The sequence below is a fragment of the Colias eurytheme genome, chromosome 21, assembly GCF_061535395.1.
Source record: "Colias eurytheme isolate Ceu_HAF_F1 chromosome 21, ilColEury1 Martin Lab GWU primary, whole genome shotgun sequence".
Classification (NCBI taxonomy): Eukaryota; Metazoa; Arthropoda; class Insecta; order Lepidoptera; family Pieridae; genus Colias; species Colias eurytheme.
Genome location: NC_143000.1, coordinates 9,107,933 through 9,116,307, shown reverse-complemented (window position 1 = coordinate 9,116,307; position 8,375 = coordinate 9,107,933). Strand labels below are relative to the sequence as shown.

The 8,375-nt window shown below is 31.4% G+C and overlaps 1 non-coding gene across 1 annotated transcript; it reads right to left on the bottom strand.

Annotated features, from left to right (window-relative positions):
• Nucleotides 1-236: 236 nt before the first annotated feature.
• On the bottom strand, nt 237-309 carry TRNAM-CAU (transfer RNA methionine (anticodon CAU)). The gene has a single exon. It is a non-coding gene; the product is annotated as a tRNA-Met (tRNA).
• Between the last annotated feature and the right edge of the window lie 8,066 nt (nt 310-8,375).

Sequence of the window (8,375 nt, the reverse complement as noted above, 5' to 3'; positions counted from 1 at the left end):
AAATATAGGTTAAATAGGTCAAGTATTTTGTGAATACAATGTTATAGTAGTTTGCAATTATTTATCGCATACCTTGAAAATAGTTTATTTATAAATATTATATTTTTTAAGTATGTAGTAGAATAGCATTACGATTTTTTTACTTTCGATAAAAACTATCATTTTTAACTGTATTAAATAATATAAATAAATGTTTAATATAATATAATAAGAAACAGAAAAAAAGCAAAAAGATATGCCCCGGGTGAGGATCGAACTCACGACCTTAAGATTATGAGACTTACGCGCTGCCTACTGCGCCACCGAGGCCTTGCGTAAGATAGCGAAAATTAGCTTCATTATGTAATAAAAATGTAAAAGGTATTAATAAAGTTATTGATATGAAAAAAAAAAATTTTATAGATATTCTTATTTTTTTTTTACATCGTCAGTTATTTATTTAGTTTTAGATATTCATAAAATTAAAAAAAGTGTGAAATTGCAGAAAAATGGATTTTCCGCCATTCCGTCGAATACCCCATACCCCCAGCAAAAACAAAAAGCGCAAAAGCGTGTGCGCGACCGCAACTATTGGCGAGCGAGTGCAATTGACAGCCCCGCTCAATTTATAGCCCGTACTGTCTGCCGTGGGTCAGTGCTATAGAGAACTAGATGTACTAAAGGCATAATAATCTAATATCTATCTAATATATATTATAAAGGCGAAAGTTTGTAAGGATGTATGGAATATGGATGTATGGATGTATGGATGTTTGGATGTTTGTTACTCTTTCACGTAAAAACTACTGAACCGATTACAATGAAATTTAGCACACATATAGAGGGTAACTTGGATTAACACATAGGATAGGTTTTATCCCGGAAATCTCACGGGAACGGGAACTATGCGGGTTTTCCTTTGAAAACGCGGGCGAAGCCGCGGGCGGAAATCTAGTTAATAATAAACTGTCTGTACTTACTTCTATAAGACCTTCAATAATTTATAGTCCATACTGTCTGCCGTGGGTCAGTGTGTAGAGTACTAGATGTGCTAAATAACTACTATACCATAGAAATCTAAATAACAAGACACTAGAAGTCGTAAGCGCGCGTGACCTTGTCGCCACTCAGGTGACTTTCACATCACCAGTGTGTTCGTCACAGTTCAGTTGCTATGGAGACGTATGTGTGTAAACATGGTGTGTTTCAGCATTTCCCATTGCGGAAATTCTTCCACAAGTTGTAATTATACTAATAAAGGAATAATATTTCATCGGTAAATATTTTTTTTTAGAAATAATGCCGTTTTTCCTTAAAATTATAGAATATTTACAAGTATTACGAGTGTCACCATAGTAATCGAAATAACAATGAATGACACAGTTTCAACCTTATTGGAGCAAAAAGAAACAAAACGTCTCATATACTTAGGGATGTTATTCTAAAATAAACCGTAAATTCGTGCGTTAGGATACATATTAAAAAGCTTAATTTAATATTTAAGTTAGTTTTCACTAAAATCAAGTTGTCCAATAAAAGGCATAGTTTACTTGTGTGTATTGTTTAGCTATCGGTTTAAATGTGTTGATTTTGGCGACAGCGGTTTTCATACGAATTATGACATTATAGCACTTCTATGTGTCTTGTTATTTAGATTTCTATGTACTATACCTACTAATGAAGCGAAGAATGGGAGTAATAATAAATAATAGACTCTGTGGAAGTGTGTTTTATTTGTCTTTCTTTCACGTCGTGACGGAGATGTGGATTTTTGTGTCTTAAGATAAAAGGCTAGAGTATGACATATGATACTTTTAACGCGGTGAAACAATACTAAATGTGACTAAATCTTCTCATCAAAGCTTTGTAAATTCTTTTACCACTTGAAATATACAATATATTTTTATGAAATACGCTCAATCGAGTACTATAAGTGACAAGGGAGTAGGTATATATGCATTTATAGTAATTTTAACATCGTATTATTGCGAAAGATTGTAGAATAATAACGTGGAGGGAATCTGCAGAAACCAATAAAAACATTCTTCAATAGTTAGTTAAAAAGATACTGTATTTCACATTCAAATGCAATGCAATAAATTATACCACATCTAGTAGCTCTACATCTATCGGTGGGCAGTATTTAATTAATTCCCACATTGGAATAGTGTGAATTTTGACTGTAACTGAAGCCGATGGTTATTTGTTTCGTTGTTTTGTATTAACGCACAGCAGGTCACCCCACTATAGGTACAAATATAAATATACTAGCGGTCCGCCCCGGCTTCGCCCGTGGTAAGTACATATTTCGCAATAAAAGGTAGCCTATGTCCTTTCTCGGGTATCAAAATATCTCCATACAAAATTTCATGCAAATTGGTTCAGTAGTTTAGGCGTGATTGAGTAACAGACAGATAGACAGAGTTACTTTCGCATTTATAATATTAGTATGGATGGGTACCTAGAACGTATTGTTTATTAAGGGGTTTAAAAATAGTTTTCAACCTCTGATATTATAATAAAGTTCATTAAAATTTGTCAAGGCGTTCTTGATGAGTTTTATTACAAATTCTAATCTGTAACAAGAAATTATTATAGCTGTAGGTATATTAACAGAGGAATGATAATAATTGCTTAGGAAAACTGTGCTACTTGGTAAATAATAATAATAATTCATTAATTTATTCAAGTAACCAGGACTCATTTTGTTAGTAACAATTAATAACTTAAAAATTATGTTAGTAAAATAATGAAGATGTAGATTTCATAATGGTAAAATAATTTTCAAAATTGGTCGTGCAGTTTTTCAGTTGAACCGTAACAAACAGATATCCACATTTTTGTCTTTCGTTGATCTGAAATAATAATTAATTTTCTATGAAACGTGTATAATTAGTAAATACTTAAAACACATGAAAAACTAACTCAATATTCATACAGTTTGTAATAAATACTTAATCTTTGATATGAGTTCATTATTTTTCAAGAAAGATATATTATACCTACCTCCGCTGTACTTATTTATTGTTTTTCACACAATCTGTTGGTTGCCTGGAAGAGATTACTTGTTGGTAATAAGGCCGCCTTCTGTGTTGACTTGTATGTCCTAGCTTAAGTTAAGTCCTACTATTGATATATTTGCAGCACAATAAAGTGTTTAAAATAAAATAAAAATTAATATACTTAATCAAATTCAAAACTTTCATGAAATAAACTTAATTTTTTGAATTGTCAAATCTAATTAGATAAAATAGTGATGCTGTTAACTTTCATTATCCTTAGTTAAGCATTCATCAATCCAATACGTAGGTACAATTAAAAAATATTTTCCACAAATATCGAATCTCAATGAAGACGATTGCTCATTGGATATTTATTTTTAATTAGGAAAAAAGCGTTCTTGCCTCGGGAGATAATTATTTTTTCGCTTATCTAGGGATGATTTATACCTTCCCGGATCAGTTTTTTTGGCTTTTTTCAATTATAAATTGCCTTGGGGTGTATAAATTTGATTATTTCATTAATCAATTTTAATCTAATTAATGTTTCTTTGGTTATCATAAAAATTTGCGGCTTGAGATATTTTGGATCATGCTACATATACTTATCCATACTTATAATAAATTATTATACACAACATTAAAAAAAAGAGATTTACCATATAATTTATAAAACTAAAAAGTTTAAAGATTGATTGAGTGATTCGCCCCGGTTTCGTCCAAATAAACGACCAGAAAGGTCGCAAAAAAGTTAATCTTATTACAAAAAATTGAATAAATTAAACTTACAAACAACTAATAATAAGTAAAAGACTCTTTAGATAAATTTCCAATCACATTATTTTAATTATTCCATCAGGCCCCGGAATCACAGATACAATAGAAAATCTATTGTGTCGCGGTCGGATCTGGCCGCTCGGTGGTTGAGAGGTTAAAGAAAAGTTCAGCATACGTCTTATATTTTATAATAACCGAGTACAATTATTTATTTTGTTAAAACATTTTTATCAATACCTAAAAGATGTTATGTAAAACTACAATTATACATAGAAAATCAAGTTCCAACATCCTCATAATATCTGTAAAAACTATTCTAAATATGTACTTATAAAAATGCATAGAAACGTTACCGTAGATGCTGTTCCCTCAAAACCCCGCTAAAATTGAGGGAGACCGGGTGTATTAACTAGTCGAGCCATCAGATATGAATCTTTAATTTTCCAAATTTATTAAAACGCTAAGCGAACTCCACGTTCAAACAGCAATATTTTTAACGACGGAGGTTAGTTATAGTGACGTGCTACTGGTTGTATTTTATCGATACTTTTATTTTTCAGTGAACATAGTAAATACAGAGTAAATAAAAAATGTTACGATACATACTCTTGTTGACTAAAACAACACACACAACATTAACACTAGTTAATTTCTATTTCGCCAGCAATCATATTATAGATTTTTGGAATTGATACTTTTTAGCCTTGATCATAATTAGAAAGGAGCATTTTAACCATTTTAACAAGAATGATTATATGGCTAATTCTAAAAATCAGCGCCTATTCATAGCCAAGATACAGTTATTCTGCTATCATTGTATCAAATGGCATATTAAGAATGTACTGAACATTCTTAATAGACCAAATAAAAAGCAAATGATCAATAACAAAAATCATTCACACGCTATTACGATTATGTCATACAAATGCGACGAAAAAAACGTTGAATGAACGATGAAGTCAGAAATTGATTGGTCGCAGTAAATCAATGAGTGTGATGACATGATCGCGAAGCAATGTGACCAATGCACAACACGGTGCGATACAATCAGTATCTATTTGCCTCGTTTACACTAATCGACTAGTTGTGTTCATTGATTTTGAGTGTTCGTAGTGCAAATTTGCAGAGAATTTTAATGTTACTTCAAGGTAGAGATGGAGTTAGTAATGGATTAAATAACCATTTTATAGATCAACTAGTAAAATGAAAATTACGTTAAAATGAGTGATTTAAACATGCTTTTACAGCTACTTCATGTTAACAGTCAGTTGAAATAATTTATGTAATAAAATAATATTCATGCCACGAAATATCTATGATGAATGGAAGCATAATAACATTCATACCGACAATTTGAAAACAAGCAATAAAACAATCATTTGATTTAAACACCACTTTAAATGCTAAAAAATAATCTTCAAATAAATAGAATAGTCACCTAGTGTAGACTTACCATACTCTGTCAATCGATATGACATCACCACTTGATTGTTCAGTAAACTTGTCCCATATTGTTATCATTCAATTATTCGATATTGATGTCAAATTGATTGTGGACCCCGCGATTCTGGGGTCAGTGTTTATTAACGTAACCTATCTAAATATATTTCAGGAATGGCTGTACATATCTGATAAATACATATAAAATAGTATCTCATGATAATAGACTTCTTATATCGTTATATTAACGTTGAATTACTTGTACGAGATTCTGTAAAATTGTCAATGGTTTTACATAGAGCAAAAATTAATTAAACATAGTTTCAAAAGTTTATATTTCTCTCATCATACGGTTTTAAACAGGGATGTTAAGGATATGAAGTTTCGGATACGGATTGGATACGGATATAGGAATGATTATTATACTGGATACGGTTACGGATACGGATATGAAATTATTTCGGATTATCCGTTAGTTTCGGATAATTTCGGTTACGGATATTAAAATTTTAAGGAATTTCAAAAGTAAAATACAAATAGCCAATATAATGGTTTTATTAACCGACTTCAAAAAAAGGAGGAGGTTATCAATTCGGCCGGTATATTTTTTTATGTATGTACACCGATTACTCCTAGGTTTCTTAACCGATTTACATGATTCTTTTTTTGTTCGATGCGGGATGGTGTCGAATTGGTTTTTAAAGATAGGCCCAGTAGTTTTTATTTTATGAGCATTTTTGTCTGATCTCGATGACTTAATTGAAATGTATCAAGTAACTTTGATTCACTTCCCGGTACTTAACCGATTGTAATTAGTAAATAGTACGTACATCTAAATAATATGTAGTAATTAATAATATCAAATCTTTTTTATTTTATACTTTTCCGTTTTTGAAGTCGGTTGTTTTTAACACAGTTATTTTTATTTATATGTTACCATTTGGTAGAAATTACTAATTAATTAATATTTTCTGTGAGTTTTAAATTACAATCAGTGTGTATTTAAAATGAAATTTTAACAAACTAGCTGTGCCCTGCGGTTTCACCCACATTGCTCCGCTCTTGTTGGTCTTAGCATGATGATATAATAAATAATCCTCGATAAATGGGCTATCTAACACCTAAATAATTTTTCAAATCGGACCAGATCCATCCATCATCCATCGTTCTTGAGATTAGCGCGTTCAAACAAACAAACAAACACTTCAGCTTTATAATATTAAGTATAGATAAATATTGAGTGTTATCTTATGTACCTCAAATAAAACTGTAATGCGCGCGGCTGGTGTGTCAGCTGCGCCCGGCTGATCAAAACAACAAGTCATATCGGGTCTCAATTAAGCTCCGCCCCTATCCGATATTATCCGAAACTTTTATTTCGGATTCGGTTACGGTTACGGATATTTTTTTATATCGGATATCCGATAGTTTCGGTTACGGTTACGGAGCTCCCTAACATCCCTGGTTTTAAATATAGTATTTAAATAATTAATTATTATCACACTTACGTCTGCATAATAAAACCAGACTCAAATATCACTAGAATCTTTAATATTTGAATTTGAATCTTCAAAATTATCGATAACGCTATCATTCACCAGCACATCCCTAACCCGGTACGCGATAGGAAATTAAAATTTTCCTCTTCATTTAAAAGAAGCACTGCCCGGGGCTAACTCCTTAATGCACATCTATATCTGTATATATTTATATTTTATACATTGTGTATATGAAAAATGCTATCAACTTTCATACTACCTTCATTTGAGTTTATTTACATGTGTTTATGATTTGAAACCGTGCATGTTTATGAAACTCAAAATTATTTCGTGTAGTAAAAGAAATTCATGTTATTTACATCAATTTAAATCAACTTTGAATGCATTTCAATGAACTTTGGATTGTTGGATTTGTCTATGTTTGCATAACATATCCAATATCTTAATCTTAATACTATTATAAAGGCGAAAGTTTGTATGGATGTTTGTTACTCTTTCACGTAAAAACTACTGAACCGATTACAATGAAATTTAGCACACATATAGAGGGTAACTTGGATTAACACATAGGATAGGTTTTATCCCGGAAATCTCACGAACTATGTGGGTTTTCCTTTGAAAACGCGGGCGAAGCCGCGGGCGGAAATCTAGTCTGTTATAAATTATAATCTATACTAATACATATTCTATGAAGAGTTTGTTTGTTTGAACGCGCTAATCTCGGGAACTTCTGGTCTGATTTGAAAAATTCTTTCGGTGCTAGATAGCCCATTCATCGAGGAATGCTATAGGCTATATTATAATCTCGCTAAGACCAACAGTAGCGGAGCACTGCGGGTAAAACCGCGGAGTACAGCTAGTAAATTATAAAAGCTTATAAAATCAACCAATGGCTACCGAGGCAAGTGTTGAAACTTGAATAGCTTGAGTTTTATACTGTACTAGCTTTCCGCAAGCGGCTTCGCCCGCTTTGTCTAAAACATAATAAATTATATACTAAAACCTTCCTCTTGAATTACTCTATCTATTAAAAAAACGCATCAAAATCCGTTGCGTAGTTTTAACGATTTAAGCATACATAGGGACAGAGAAAGCCACTTTGTTTTATACTATGTGGTGATGATAATACTCTGCTTTTCTGATATTTTTTTAATTGTTATCGATATTAAACGATTTATGATGTATTGCAAATATATATTATTATGTAAGTACATATAAATAATTAAGGTCTCTACATCACAAATTGTTGATCAATTGCAATAGCAAAACTTCATGCCTGCCATAACAATGAACTTAGTTTTTATATAATCTCACAAAGGAGAAATGTATATTTTGTGAAAGATTTAAAACTTATTTTCGCAATTGTCAGTAAAGTAAAACATTATTCCTAAATTTCTAGCTCATAGCTTTAAGTCAAGGATCACTTAAATACAAGAATTCCTTTCAAAAATCCTCGTTTTCAAATCCACATGATCAAATGCGAATTTCTTTCAAAAATACCTTCGTTAATAACGTTCAAAGGCGGATATTACTTACTCTATTTTCATCATATTTTCTGCTTTGAGTTAAGTTTTCATGTGTGTAATTGATTTTGTTGTTTAGTTTGGAGTTCTTTGCGGCTAATTTTAAAAGGCAGAATATGAGAATATTAAGAAATCTTGTAAGGGCTTTTTTGTTAAGG